The following is a 16,532-nucleotide window of genomic DNA, read 5'->3' as shown; positions in this document are numbered from 1 at the left end:
TCCGAAATCACATACTCTCTGAGTACCAGTAAGTACTTTTTTTTAATAATTATAATCAACATGTGTTTAGCATGAAATGAGGACTTACTACATTTGTCAAATGTCATGTGACTTAGCAGTTGTCGATTCACTGCCATTCACAAATCCTCTCTCTTGGCCTCATGGGTTAGTAAAGGGTCCATCAGATGCACACTTCAAAATCTTGCTGTAAACGGTAGGCCATTTGTGGACTTTTTTTATTCTTTATTAATTTGCCGTTAATTCAGTATCTATTCATATACTGTTTCTTACCTACTATACAGTGTGCGGAATCGGTTGATTAAATGATTCATTGACTCATCGAGACGGTCACTTGTCGTCACCTCCTGGGATAACCATAACCTGCAGTTTCCTCTAAAACCTTCTGCTGGCATGACTCTTTCATGGCTTTTATCATTGAATGTTAAACAACAACCAAAAATAATAGCGATAACCGGTGTTTCAGCAAACCCCAATTCAGTCTGGCTGCAGTTTTTGCAATTATTCATTATTCAATCAAAATCAATCAAATTTTTTTCCAATTATTGAAAATCTTCATCTACAAGTCACATTTATGGAAATGGAGGTAAAATGGATCGCAAATGGGCGTTCACACTGACTTTTTAAATACTGTTGAGGAAGCTTCTTATACTGTACATAATTTTATAGAGGATAAAACCAATATTAATCGTACATTCAGCAGATGCAAATACTTAATATTTCAGCCAGACTGTAATATTAATACTACTTAATAGTGAATTTAAAAGCTAGGTCAACTCTAACTAAGCATAATGTATGTAATGTGATTTTGTTTTATTATTTATTATGAATCCTAGACTGGTTGAAGTGTGGGTCCGTGAGGGGGGAACAAAAGTGAAAACATATTGATTTTGTCTGCATTTAGGTTAGAAGGTTGAGTTACTTTGTTCCATTTTAGAGCCATAGATTTGTGGAAAGCTGCTTTTGTGTATTGAATTAAATACTGGAATAAAGTTTGAAAGCTGATCTCCATCTTTGTAATTCAGGGCAGCTCTTGACTGTCTATCCAGTGAATGCTGCACATTTCTCTCCTCTCTTTCCCCTCAGGCCAATGAGTGTGAAAGTGCATCCTGGGAGTTTTCCTGGACGGGCGGCAGCAGCACAGTGTGATTAATATGGGTGTCACCTGGCAGCTCCATCATACCTCATAACAGCATCCGATCTGAATAACCCCTCGGCTAAATGCCCCCTCCCCACTGCCAGCAGCTGCTACGTTAATGCCATTATTAACCCTTTTTTCCACCTGCATCAGACATTCTTACTTACTCCCAGTGACACAAGCTTGATATATGACACAATATGGCTCTGATAGAAACTCTTATATCACAATAGGAGCACGAAGGCAATGCCTCGCAGCTGGAGAGATGCAGACAATGGAAATTCAAAATCTCGATAAAAAGAAACAAGTATAATGCATCTAATATATATATATATATATATATATATATATATATATATATATATATATATATATATATATATATATATATATATATATATATATATATATATATATACAATATTGGGATAGCGATATAAATTGGCAAATCAGTTTGATCAGATCTTGTTGATATGAAAGATTGACTGAATAATATTAACCCTCTAGTGCTGTTCGAGTTGTGGTAAAATTTTACATATAATTTAACTAAATTAATGTACTAATTTTTAGTTCTATAATGTTTTATTATTATTATTATTATTATTATTATTATTATTATTTAATATTTTGTATTTTTAGATTTGATGTTACTAAATTATATTTATGATCCAATTATTACGTTAACCACTTTTTGAGCAGAAAAAAAAAAAAAGTGAAAATGAAATTTACAAATTAAACTGTTGTAAATATTGAATACTTTGGAGTACCCTTACGTGGCAGATTATTGCTGAATTGAAAAATAAAAAAATAAAATAAATTACAGAAGTCTATTTTGATGATAATTTATAAAGTTGTGTCCCAAATTTTGAGGCTCATATCTCAAAAATGTATAGCTTTCAGTAAGATTTTGTTTGGGCGCAGTACCAAATGTTTCGACTAGATTAAATTTGCTTCTTCAGGACAATTTAATCTGGTCAACTCATGTCCAAGATTTATTCATTTATTTATTTATTTATTTATTTATTTATTTGTGTGTGTGTGTTCATATAGCAAGTGCCACATGCATGTTTTGCATCAATTGGATACAGTAAAATAAATAAATAAATAAATAAAACAATTATAATATAAAAAATAAAAACTTAAAATGTTTTTACGAAATAATAAAATAATGACTGAACAGCACCAGAAAGTTAATGGTGAATTCAGGATAATTGGGACAATAATAGACAAATGGCAAAAACTGTCCCAGTTCATGTAGCCACCATATTAAGTTGTCCGTCAATGTACAATTTATACGGTCTCTGACATGACATGGTTTTATATTAACACATGTCCATAGAAATCTTGTAAAAAATATAGGGAGTAAATCTAATGCTTGTTTAAGTCACACTTCTAAAGTCATGACAGATGCAAGTCTGTGTGGATGAAATTTGCTCTGCTCTATGATTGCATCTGATTTCAAACATTTACTGGCCAGCCCAATGAGACTGTAACTTCATCATCAGAAAAACAACATACAATCACAGATGTCAAAAGAATCAAACCATGTTAGTTAATACATTACATCTTTGACTATCCAAAATTACTTTCTCCTTGTTTGACCACTTAATGAGCTCCATAGCTCATTTCATTATTTAAACAACGAGACTCTTAAAAAGGTTGTGCGATCCTGTGGAAGAGAAAATTGCATTTCCTTTGCAAGAAAATTGGCTGTAAAGAGCACCAACATGAATTCCCAGCTGAGCTGTTGCACTTTGCCTGATAGGAAACAATAAAAAGGGATTTAAAATGTATCATATCAGATATGATGTATTTGTTGCCGTGTTTGAGTATAAATAATGGTTATAAATAAGTACCTGCACTTTAGCACTTTCTTAACACTTTCTCTTGGTTTCATGATGCTCTAGTGATGAATAGAAACAGACAGATATAAAAAAATGAGCATCCCACAAACCAAAAAAGATGAGCATAGACAATAAAAAAAAAAATTGAAATTGAAAACGCTTTTGGTAAAACAAATGGTAAAAATGTAATGCTAATGACTTTGAACTCTGGATCTCAGAGTTTCTCAGAAGTGAGTTCTTGTGTCGGTTTGAGCACAAGTTAAGGGCCAAATAAAATTTTGCTCTATTTTTAGAAAAGCATTGATATTTCAAACAGAATCGATCCAAATTTTGATCTCAGTGTTGAAAACTGATCAAAAATGTCAAAAAATCTCTCCAAAACTCAATGGAAGTAGTTCTCTGGCCATATACTTATTCCTAACTAAGAGGGTGACAGATTGCCTTTTTCATTTTTCCTTCTTCTAATTCTCCTTGATTGATTGGGTCCATTTCTATGGTGTTTGTCAGCCTCTGGTGACAGATCGATCTGTCTAAAACATCCTGGAAAATCAGGAATTTCTCAAATTAAGTTGTTCATTTTCAGCCCAGAGGAATAGGAATATCAGGTTCAGTTTCACATTCTCCAAATTGGTACAAGGCCAAGAAGAGGTGAACTTTAAATTAACTTCAACATTTATGTCACATTGCTGAAAGGAGAATTACTTTATGTTGCAGGAATGAAACAAAAATAGTTTTCATAGATCTACTGGGATTTCTATAGGGACCACAACATTCAGTACATCAATATTCCTATAAATATATAATATGCTTTATAAATGTACACAACTGTGTACATGGGGTATATATATATATATATATGGAGACTGTTTGTCTGCCGGTGAGTGCAGTTTCTGTATGAGGCAGATTAAGAATGAAAAAATATGGAAAATGCTCCCCTCAACGAAATTTGTCCTAAGGATTATACAAGCCTGCCAAGAATCTCAGGCCATGGTGGAGGACTCGATCCCTGCTTAGAAAGTTTTTTTCTGCTGGATGGTCAGTAGGTGCAGATCCCTTTTATTGTATTTTAATTTTTCATCCACCTGGTCCAAATAGCTCTTTCTGAAATTATATATTTTTATTTTATTTTTTTAATCATCTGTTCTTAAGCTCTCTAGAACTGATTGTTGGTTATTTCAACATAATCTGGTTCCACTCATATAAAAGGGCACATTTTAGATCTTGTTTATATATTTGGCTTAAATATTGTTTCTGTTCTGTCTGAGGATCTTTTTATTTCAGATCATAATTGTATTTTATTTGACATATCTTTCAATTTCGATTCATCACCATATAGTCGGGTAATTAATTCTGGCATCTTAAGAAACCTTTCTAAAGAAAATGTTTGTGCTGCGAAGATAAATATTCTCTGATAACACTAGAAGATCTCACTAAACTAGTTAGCTCTATGAAAATCTCCACTATTTCACTGGATGTCCTACCCACTACTTTGTTTAAAATTGTTATTGACACCATTGGTCCCTGTGTGCTTGCCAAAATTCATAATTCATTAACATCTGGCCATGTTCCAGTTTATTTTAAATAAGCTGTTCTTCAACCTATTCTCAAGAAAATATTCTTGAGCTGTCTTTGCCCCAAAATTAAATACCTATTTCTAAGCTATATTTTATGGCTAAGGTCCTGAAAAAAGTAGATGTTAAACAACTTGCAGCTGTTTTAGATGGGTATAATTTGTTTGATAAATTCCAGTCTGGTTTTCAGCATTTGCACTCCACTGAAACTGCTCTTCTAAGAGTTTTAAATGATTTGTTAATGCAAGGTGATGCAGGGGAGTGGTCTGTTCTGGTTCTATTAGATCTTACTGCTGCTTTTGATACTGTTGATCACTGTATATTAGTTGAGATGCTCAGACAGTATGCTGATATCCCTGGAACAGCCTTGACTTGGTTCTCATCTTACTTGTCAGATAGATCTTTTGTCAGTTAGCGTTCACAATTATGCCTCATCAACAGCATCTCTCTCCTGTGGGGTTCCCCAGGGTTCTGTTTTGGCACCACTGCTTTTGCTTTGTATTTGTTGCCTCTGGGGCAATTAATAAGTACTTTTCAAGATATATGCTATCATTGTAATTTAGTAATTCATGGTTGAAACGATTAATAGTGGTCCAAAATGCTGCCGCTAAGTTTAAACATGCTTTTTTTAATTGTTCGTCATGATTTTTTTAATTTGTATTTGTGTGTGTGTGTGTTCCAAATTATTATTTTATTGTACAAAGTAAATTATTTTATTTCGCACACATGATTTAAACATCATGAGCATGTTGTTCTAAACACTGGCATTTAAATAAGCGATCAAATCCTATCTTGCATAAATCAGCAGAAATGCATTAACACATGAGAAGTAGCCCCACCGGACTGTCTCATGCTCTGCAAAGAGTGTCCCATTCATTCAGTATCTGATTGCAGCACATCAAAAATTCATTACTGGGATTCTAATTGAGCTTGTTCCCCAAAGGAAGATCCCTGTATTCTTTAGCCACTCCTTTGAAACAAGAGTGCGACACATGGATCACACCATAAGGGCTCATTAGGATGCAGAGGAGTCTCTGTTCTGCTCCAACAAATGCCATACCGGTTGGGGTCAGTTTTTCCAATCTGTCTCTGTATACATATGATGTAGGGCCTGGATAATGGGGATGTATTGTTCATGTTGGATTCAAAAGGGTGATCTGGAGATGAATAATATGTCACAATCTAAAAACAAACATGACATCTAACAAACAAAAGTATGGACAGACAATACAAGTAAAAGATTGTTTGATAAGCAAACAGTACATACAGATTCTTCAAAATTCACCAATTCAGATTAAGACAAACATGATGTTGAGTAAATAATGACATTATTTTCATGTTTGGGTGAAGTGTTCCTTAAGAAATGGAGTCTCCAACAAGTGCAGTTGTTGCTGAGAGTTTCCACGGTTTATTTACCACCACAGAGATGTGACTACATCTGTGAATCTCATCAAGGGAGGAGGAAGATCATGATGGTTGTAGGGAGAGCTCAGTATCTTCCTTGCACTCCAAGCTCTTTTTGGGGAGCCTGCTCAATGACTCCATTGATGATACGCACTTCTTCCTGTGTCAGGGTCCTCTCCATGTGACGACACACCACACGGTGACAGTGACTCACTCTCTTCTTCCTAGGAGAGTAGAAAAAGTGAAAAGATTATTTAACAACAGTTCTATAGACCTCAAAATTGCTCACCAAAATGTCCTTTACAAGTAGCTGCTATATTCAACATCTTCTGAAGTCATACATCAGTTTTGTGTGATGAATGGATTGAAGTCGTTACTGGGTGATAATCTTCAACCTCAGTGAGCTGTTCAACACCAAAACTGGATCTTTGTGTCAGCAAGTTATGAACTTGAGAACCGGATCAGAGTGATTCATGAACCAGTCATTCAGATCAGTTTTGTAAACTAAAATCAACAATAGATTTTATTTATTTGGCTCCCAAGTTCAACTCACTGGCTCATTATTCTGGTCACAGCAATTATGGAGCTAATTGGTCAAAGGAGCGGAAAATTATCAATAATAATAATAATAATAATAAAAACATTTCAATCTGTTTTTAATGTAAGTTGAAACCCAGGTTCATTGGAAACTGGAAACAAACTGCCTGTTGTGACATTTGTGCAAAATTATATTACATTGTTTCTTGCGCATTTCGTTGCACTTTCAAAGTGAAAGTGCAGTGAGTGGTGCTTAAACTATGTTCAGTTTTAGTGATTTATTTTTTAGAGATGAAAGTGAATCTTGCAACATTTTATTACACTACATGGTGTATCTCGGCAATTTGGATATTAAATGACTGCTGAGTGGCGCTGAAGAGTTTGCTGTACCACGTTTGAAAATAACGCACCACTTACACTAAATGTAGCCGACATTGTTAGTGAAAGCAAACTTGAGATAAAAAACATTTACTGAAGCAAGCAACCCGTTTTAGTTTGCTTTTACACATTGTTAAACACTTTTATTGTGACTTATGTTTAACTGAACTTGTACCTGAGCGCTTCACATCATAAGAGCAATGCTCTACCAGGTGCGCTATTGAGCAAGTTTACAATATCAGAAAAGCCAATAATATGGAGCTGGTTAAGTGATGCAAAGAACAAATGTATTAGTTTGCAAATCATGCATCATGGTAAGAGTTTTTCAGGTCTTAACATAGTACTGTGCAAGGAACCATGCAAAAATAAGTTTTTATTAACCGATATTCTGTCCCTGGAATCATCATTTGTGTGAAAAGGAATACACATTTTTGTTGTTTGACTGCCTCTAGTCAAGTCAAGTCACCTTTATTTATATAGCGCTTTAAACAAAATGCATTGCTTTAAAGCAACAGAACAACATTCATTAGGAATACAATGTGTCAATAATGCAAAATGATAGTTAAAGGCAGTTCATCATTGAATTCAGTGATGTCATCTCTGTTCAGTTTAAATAGTGCCTGTGCATTCATTTGCAATGAAGTCAACAATATAGCTTTAAATGAAGTGACCCCAACTAAGCAAACCAGAGGCGACAGCGGCAAGGAACTGAAACTCCATCGGTGACAGAATGGAGAAAAAAACCTTGGGAGAAACCAGGCTCAGTTGGGGGGCCAGTTCTCCTCTGACCAGACGAAACCAGTAGTTCAATTCCAGACTGCAGCAAAGTCAGATTGTGCAGAAGAATCATTTGTTTCCTGTGGTCTTGTCCTGGTGGTCCTCTGAGACAAGGTCTTTACAGGGGATCTGTATCTGGGGCTCTAGTTGTCCTGGTCTCCACTGTCTTTCAGGGATGTAGAGGTCCTTTCTACACATTTTAGCTAAAAACGTCAGTGAATTGAAGGTAGAGGCATGTTTTTTCCAGTGAGCCTATGTTTGTAAGTTGTCTTTATATGGCTTCAAATTCTAAAGATTACTTTAATGTTGTTTTTTCGTTTTGTTTTGTTTTTTCATTTTTGGAGAGTTACAGCTGTCATTAGATGCAGTGTTGTATAAAGATTCTTCAGAATATCTTCAAGTCATACAGGTTTGGAACGACTTGATGGTGTGTAAATGATGGCAGAATTTAGATTTTTGACTGAACTGTGCCAATAATGTTAGTTTAGTTGTTGCAGTGCAGATATTTATGCACAAATAAGTTATACAACAGTGTATGTGAGGTCAAGCTAATACACAGATCAAACTTGTTCAGCGAGCTGCCAGTCAACAAACTCTCTTTCTCTCACACATGCAGTGTGCCTCGTCTCAGGGGAGCAGCTGGATTTACAAAGAACAAGAAACTACAAAGTTTTAACTTACACAGTGCTCTCCAGGGAGAAGACCAAAGTCAAGCATGATTCTCTCTTTATTGTGCATGCTGTATGTAAGCAAGACTGCAGAAGACTGAGGAAAAAAAGCCAAGGGTTTGGAATCTTTACAAAGCAAACTTAGTGAAACAAAATGGCTAACAGACAACTGCAGTAAAGCAGCTGCTGGGATTCCAGTGCAGACCAACAGGGAGTTACGAGGCTACATCGGATTCAGTTTGCGCATATTGGATTTGCAGTCAGAAGGCCCGGTGCCCATCCGGATGTAAACTGACAGAATCCAAATCCAGAATCCAAATCCCCTCAGTTTCATAAAATATTGTGTTCAATGAAATAATAAATATATTTTTATTTTATCTAATCAATGAGATTAATAATAATAATAAAAAATGCTCAATGTCATATTTATTTAATGCATTTACTTATGTGAAATTTCATTTCAGTGTGAATTCTGGTGCTGTAACCAACTCGAAATCATCACTTTACTCAAACTTAAACTTTAAGGTGTCAAAATGAATTACAAATCATCATCATTTAATCGATTATTCATTAAATTAGTAAAATATCTATGCAAATAACTACATAATAGTATAAATATAATTATTTTCACTGTACAGCATTTTCACAGTTTTTCATGATTCATTTATTATTATTATTATTATTATTATTATTATTATTATTATTATTAATGTACTGTTGAAGTGTTTTAGTAGTGATTTTGTAGGAATGGACTTCTGAAATATCACACAGTACCGTTTAAACGTTTGGGATCTGTAAAATGTGTTAGGCTGCAGTTATTTTATCAAAAATACAAATAAAAATATTTAGAAATATTATCAACAATTTCAATTTGAATATATTTTCAAAATAATAATAATAACAATAATAAAAATACATACATCTAGAAAAGCTTGTCATCACAATGATCTGTTTCTATAAGAAGAAATATGTATCTTGATCTTTAAACACCTCGCTACATAAAAAAGTAAACGGTTGAAGTGTAAATGCTTTTGCACATCTTGCGTCTTTATACCAATAGAGTCTCTCTCGATAAACAGCATGCTCAGAGTAAAGAAGCTAAAAATATCCAGCAGATGAGTGTGATCCCTGGGGAAGCTCGTCCGTGACTGATCGACACATAAGGAATGATCATACCTGCTGCTGTGTGAGGAGAGAATGATAACTCATCAACCACTGTTAGTGTGAACAAAGACAGCTACGTGGAAAGCAATTAAAGTACACCCCAGACCAAACCAAAAAAAAAAAAAAAGAAAAAAAAAACATAAATAGACAGCTGTAAAAAAAGGCAGCTAAGAATAAATATGTGAAACATGATGGCTTTCTACCCACACATGCTGTAGAAAGGGTTTCTGCGAACTTGTGGAGCGGACGGCTGGCACACACATTCCGTCTAGCAGCCAGAGATCGACTGCGAGAGCTGCGCAAACCAGCCTGACAATTGTAGGATATCACAGGCTGCCACTGGGACATGTACGCTTTCACGCATCTCAAACAGCCAAAGCAGATAATTGGATAAAGTGATTTTTGTCTAGAATTGAAATATCTTTCTTTCTTTTTTTCAGTTGTTCCCTTTTTATTTCTCACATCAGAATTATAGAAAGAATGCAGTGCTAATTTGGGAAGCTGAACTAAACTAACTACAACTAGAAAACACCCTGATTCGAGCAAAAATATTTCACTACAAAAGAAGATGAAAATGCAGTGCAAGGACTTCCGCTTGGGGACTCCAAGGAATGGAGTCATTTTTGAACCATTTCATTTGCATGAACCATTCGAATGACACAATTATGTAAAACGAATCATCCTTCTCAATGTTTCATACCAGAGAGAGGGCAGATTTTAAGAGTATTTCGTTATATTCTCTCAGCTAAAGCTGCAGGCGCAATGCAATCTGATATGTCACAGATGTGTCACGTCAAGTGGCTACTTGTCGGAAAATGTGGGTTGTTACTGGACGAGCTGCATTATTATGAAAACTGAAGTTAGTAGCATTGCTATTTTTAGCTAGTTACAGCGGAGAACATGACAATGTGCAGCTAGCAAAGTTAACAAGACCCAGAAGAGAGGCAACCATGCTGAACATTTCACCATCACATCGCAAAATCGCATCTAAAACCTTTTTTCATGATTTCAACTTCAAAACTATGTATATAATAAATCAATTAAGATTATATTTAAAGATGGCATGTTATTTCCATTGAGGATAATTTCAGCCTTGGTAAAAAAAAACAGCTGCCATTTTAAGTGAACACACAGGTGTTCAATAATTCAGTGGCCACAGAAGGTGAACAGTGATCCAAACACACACAACAATTCCATTTTATTGGAGCTGACTCTGTTTTATTGCTTGGCAAAATTTGGTGTGGGAGTCGGAGGGTGCAGTTATTCATACAGGCTTTGCCACGAAAGAAAAGGTGTGTGTGACAAACTGCAATGAGGCACATAAGAGAGAGAAAAATAAATAAATAAGACAACAACAGAGCACAGATATGAAATCTGTTCTGAGTGACAGAAGAAGTACTGAACCTTAGAGATAGAGAGAGCGCAGACGTTTGTTAGCTGTTTGTGATCAAATTACCGGAAACCAATTCGACTTGACACTGACTGAGAATTTGTTTTATCAAAGAAACTCTAAACAACTTCTCCATGCAAGAGAGGGCAGAAACCTCATCTCTAGTCTCTTTTGCCAAAGCTGGCAGTATAATATATTTTCTTGATTAATTTGCCCAAGTTGCGCTGAAAATTTGAGTTTGAGCTTGTGGTACAAAGAAAAAACATAGGTTTATTGTCTGTGGTGAATACTTCACCAGGTAATTCCAACCTTCAATTATGGATGTTATTAAAGCTCAGTGCAAAAATACCACAAAGCCTCATTAAACAGCTTTGGTAATGTGATAAATTAAGCACTTGCTAATTTTCAGCCCACAGTCTTAATGTGAAAATATAATGTACATAACTGAAAATACTGTATAGAACTGAACAGATTTAGCGTTTGCTTGCTTTTCACAGTTGTAATTGAAAATCTTCAGCGCTTTCTAGAAACACTTACAATTTAATATGAAGGTCACATCCTATAAGCTTTTACTTTGGAAAGCTGAACCAGACAATGTTTCATACTATTATTGTCACAATACCGAATTTTCAGCAGTCATAACAAATACAAGTAGGGGTATGTTTACACAACAGCAATATAGTGTTTCTGAAAAGTTTCACATATAAATGACACCATTGTCAAAACGGTCCCCGTTCACACAGATTCACGAAAACGACTAAAACACTGTAGAATGCATGTCAGGCCAGTAGTTGGCGATGTCATTTTACAAAGAAACGCTACGTCTGCACACACACCTATAGACTGAACATGTAATTTGCATACGCATGACTACACAACGTGATACTGGCATCATTTTCAATAAAATGCAAGTCAGTGGGTACCAGCACTTGAGTGTCAAATAAAGCATATACAGCCAGGATGGTCTTAAGAAGAGAAACGATTGGTCTGTGCAAGAAACTGAGCATTATTACCAAAGTGTTGGGGGTAACACATAAGAAGTAACATAATGCGAGTTACGTAATCAGATAACGTTTTTCAAGTAACTAGTAAAGTAACGCATTACTCTTAAATTCACAATTAAATATCTTAGTTACGTTTTCAAATAGGTAGTGCTAGTTACTTTGTTTTCCTGTTTATTGACTGACAGTTCTCTTGTCCTCATGTTGAGAGAAATCAGATACACCTCCTTCAGCCAGAAGGTAACTGATTTCACTGTTGGATGAAAGCATGTTTGCAGTTGCCAAAAAAAATATATAACTTTTGGGTTTTTTGTTATTAGAAATAAGCAAGCCAATTCCAGGTAAAAGAAACTAATGCAAAAGTAACATACTTTCCAGAAAAGGTAACCAAGTAATGCAATGAGTTAATTTTTATGGAGTAACGTAATTATGGTAATGTATTACTTAAAAGTAGCTTTCCCCAACACTGGTTATTACCTGTAATCTAGGGTCTCCAGAGTGAACAAACTAATCATTCTTCTGAACTGTGAACTGGATGAGCCAATTCACTTGACTTAACTGTCTCAATCAGTTTGCCACTCGAGCAGCAGAGATCTACGAGTTATTCAATCAAAACTCACTTTTGGATGCCTGAAGGCACAAGTAACTATACACTTGCATATGTGCAGTCACACGTAAAGCCTCTTTAAAGTATAGTCCATTTGAGGTGTATGCAAATGCAGGTGCTCTACACATGCACTCTAGAAAGCTTCATCTTTGTTCAGTGTCTGCACTGTTTTTTTCTCCAAAAGTTATGAGCGATAAAATTTCTATGTAGACATGTAGCTCTTCTCAGCTATAGTCAATGCAGCTGACTGTTGTTGCAGTCTCCACTATTTTGTTGTTGTTCCGTCTCTTTAGTTTCATTTTCTACTGTGAAACAAGAGCCTGGGCCACTTGCCACAACAACTGATTAGTGCAAAACCAAGTCAATAAGCATGTGGATCCAGCACACACAAGCCCAATGTATGCTTTGCTCATCAGCATTCTGTGACAATTTTGTCCATGCAGCCCAATTTTTGTGAACATGTGGATGGTCCACATACTGTACAACAGCCCAGACGTAAGGTGAATACTGAGACTGAACGAGTCGAGTAAGTGGTACTGCATGCATCGAGGCTGTCCATCCACGGTTGAGTATACTACTGTATGAAAGCTGAGCAGATGCAGATGTGTGCGAGACGGAACAGAATGCGGAAAGTGAAGTATACATGGACCTAAAAAGTAAGTTTAGAAAAATGAGATGGTGTGCATACAGTACACACGTATTATTCTGGTGTTGCAATTTGCAATCACGCGCACTCTACATGGACCTTTTTTATAGTTTTCTTTCAATAAAAATGTAGTCTTGCCTGATATGTTTTTTACTCAAATGCTGACTTGCATTTTATGAATCACTGAGGACCAAGGTCTCAGCTAAAAATCTTCATTACTATTCTGCTGAAGAAAGACAGGCCTGAAGGTGAAAAAATTAACATCAAATTATTTTCTTTTCCGGGAGAACTATTCCTTTAATTATTAGCCAACAAATGGACATGACAACAGTTAAGTTACAAAACAGATAAAGCAAGATTAAGTTTAAAGCACAACATTTCAGAGGTGTCTCAAAACATGCATTTCAGAATATCCATTGCTGTGACAGTGGACACGAAAACAAAAGCACTTTGATATGCCAAAGTGAAAAAGCACGCTTCGCATCCTCAGAGCCCAGCAGAAAACTAAAGGCAGTGGCACACAGCGCTAAAGGCCATGGTGACAGTGAGTAGTGCTTTTCCATGTCTTCTAGGCTCGCAGGTTCTGTCACTGTAAGGAGCTGTAATATCAGGGCCTCATTTTTGTGAAGGTTTCAGCCTGGCTTTTGCCTCTCCATCCAGTAATTGGGAGCAGTATTCCAGTATAATGACTACACGGTGCAATTTAAGAGACATAGGACAGACACGGCATGACTTTCTGTTCTAAGATATAAAACCATGGCAGCTTTTGTTAAGACATCTAAAGACAAAGGTAAAAAGTACACTTTCCCTTTATTTGTTTATTTTATTATGCAGCTAATTCATTTGAATGGATGTGGATTAAAGGCCTCTGTGGTCTCAGGCCTACCGTTTGATAAATAACGATTCAGTCCAAACACCACATTTGCATATATTTGCATCTTATATTTGTTTTTAGTTGTCTCTTTGTTCCAGTCTTTTCATTTATTTTTTCGAATACCATTTTCATAAATATAAAGTCTGTTGTAAATTGACTGAAAATACAGTTTGTATACGAAGACAAGCTTCATGCCCTGATTTATTAGTCTCCAACATGGCAGTAACAACATATGCTGGAAGATTTAGGTCATATCAGAGTCTATAACGTTTCCTTTGTCTCTTGGGGAGCCTTCGGTCCCTTTGCATACATCCTATATATACAGTCACAGATCACGGTCCATATACAGCTCTTTTCGTGCCATTTTATTTTGTGGCTTTTGGAACTAAAACAATCAGAAACATGCTGTCATGTCTAGGCGGTTTGATGGTTTTAATTGAAGCGTTATATTTTGAAGCAGCTGTTTTTGCACTGATGCAAGACTTAAAATTAATTTGTTATGCAAAATCTTGTCATTTGATTTGAGTTAATCAAGATATAAATAAATAGAGCAAATAATCAAAAGAGATTAAGAAACTTACTTATGTATTTAATTCACTGGATCCTCAAAAACAGACATTATCACGTTTATATATATATGCATGTGTGGTTTATATATATATATATATATATATATATATATATATATATATATATATATATAAAACAACTAGTTTAGCCTTAGTATTTATTATTATTATTATTATTATTATTATTATTATTATTCAACAATGATGCATCAAACTGATCAAGAGTGACAGAAGTATTTTACATCGAATGCTATTCTTTCAAACTTTCTATTCATCAAAGAATCCTGAAAAGAAAGAAAAAAATCAAATCATGATTTCCGTAAACAAACGTATACTAGTAGAACTGAGAAATGACTGCATGTGTGGTTTATCAAGTCCATGGATACAAACACTTGCTGCATGGAAAGGATCCATAAGTGGAAGCCATTTCAGCTCAAGTAATGGCAATATACAGGAGGAGGGTTTACTAGACCAAAGCCATTTCTGGAAGCACGTCCACAGAAAATCCCATGATAATCAGTTGATTTTCAGAAAGCCTGATATTCTGAAACATGACACTTCCCACTGGTTAAAGCTCTCAGAAGAGAGGAGAGGAGCAGACAGAAAATCCAGTCAATGGGCTGCTAATGACTTTAACCAGTGAGTGCTGTGAACAGGCTAACAGCACTAAAGCAAAGTGTCTTCTCACGGAAAAAAGAGATAATGTTTTAACAAATGTGCAAGTTTTCTCCATTATCACTACTCCCCCAAAAAATAAATAAATAAATAAATAAATTAGAATACTTTCATAAGACCAATAAAAAATAAAATAAAATAAAATAAAATAAATAAATAAATAAACAAATAAATAAATAAATAAAACGTTTTAGTGAATTGTTGGCCTTCTGGAAAGTATGTTCATTTACTGTACATGTACTCAATACTTGGTAGGGGCTCCTTTTGCTTTAATTACTGCCTCAATTCGGCGTAGCATGGAGGTGATCAGTTTGTGGCACTGCTGCGGTGGTCTGGAAGCCCAGGTTTCTTTGACAGTGGCCTTCAGCTCCTCTGCATTGTTTGGTCTCTTGTTTCTCATCTTCCTCTTGACAATAGCCCATAGTTTCTCTATGGGGTTCAGGTCTGGTGAGTTTACTGGCCAGTCAAGCATACCAACAACATGGTCATTTAACCAACTTTTGGTGCTTTTGGCAGTGTGTGCAGGTGCCAAATCCTGCTGGAAAATAAATCAGCATCTTCAAAAAGCTGGTCAGCAGAAGGAAGCAAGAAGTGCTCCAAAATGTATTGGTAAATGGGTGCAGTGACTTTGGTTTTCAAAAAACACATGGATCAACACCAGCAGATGACACAGCACCCGAAATCCTCACAGACTGTGGAAACTTAACACTGGGCTTCAAGCAACTTGGGCTATGAGCTTCTCCACCCTTCCTCCAGACTCTAGGACCTTGGTTTCCAAATGAAATACAAAACTTGCTGAAAAGAGGACTTTGGACCACTGGGCAACAGTCCAGTTCTTCTTCTCCTTAGTCCAGGTAAAATGCCTCTGACATTGACCGTAGTTCAGCAAATTCCTTGACACTTCTGTGTGTGGAGACTCTTGATGCCTTGACCCCAGCCTCATCCATTCCTTGTGAAGTTCACTCAAATTCTTGAATCTATTTTGCATGACAATCCTCACAATCCTCTTCCACACTTCTTCCTTCCACTCAACTTTGTTAACATGCTTGGATACAGCACTCTGTGAACAGCCAGCTTCTTTGGCAATGAATGTTTGTGGCTTACCCTCCTCGTGAAGGGTGTCAATGATTGTCTTCTGGACAACTGTCAGATCAGTAGTCTTCCACATGATTGTGTAGCCTAGTGAACTGAACTGAGAGACAATTTTGCAGGCTCAGGAAATCTTTGCAGGTGTTTTATTTGATTAGCTGACTGGCATGTCACCATATTCT

The 16,532-nt window shown here is 35.8% G+C and overlaps 1 pseudogene; it reads right to left on the bottom strand.

Moving 5' to 3' along the window:
* Positions 1 to 6,060: 6,060 nt before the first annotated feature.
* LOC127946116 (phenylalanine--tRNA ligase, mitochondrial-like) overlaps positions 6,061 to 16,532 on the bottom strand; it is a 140,625-nt pseudogene continuing 130,153 nt past the window's right edge.

The sequence above is a fragment of the Carassius gibelio genome, chromosome A24 (genome assembly GCF_023724105.1).
Source record: "Carassius gibelio isolate Cgi1373 ecotype wild population from Czech Republic chromosome A24, carGib1.2-hapl.c, whole genome shotgun sequence".
NCBI classification, from domain to species: domain Eukaryota; kingdom Metazoa; phylum Chordata; class Actinopteri; order Cypriniformes; family Cyprinidae; genus Carassius; species Carassius gibelio.
Note: the sequence above shows the minus strand (reverse complement) of the source record. Positions and strands in the feature narration are given on the sequence as shown.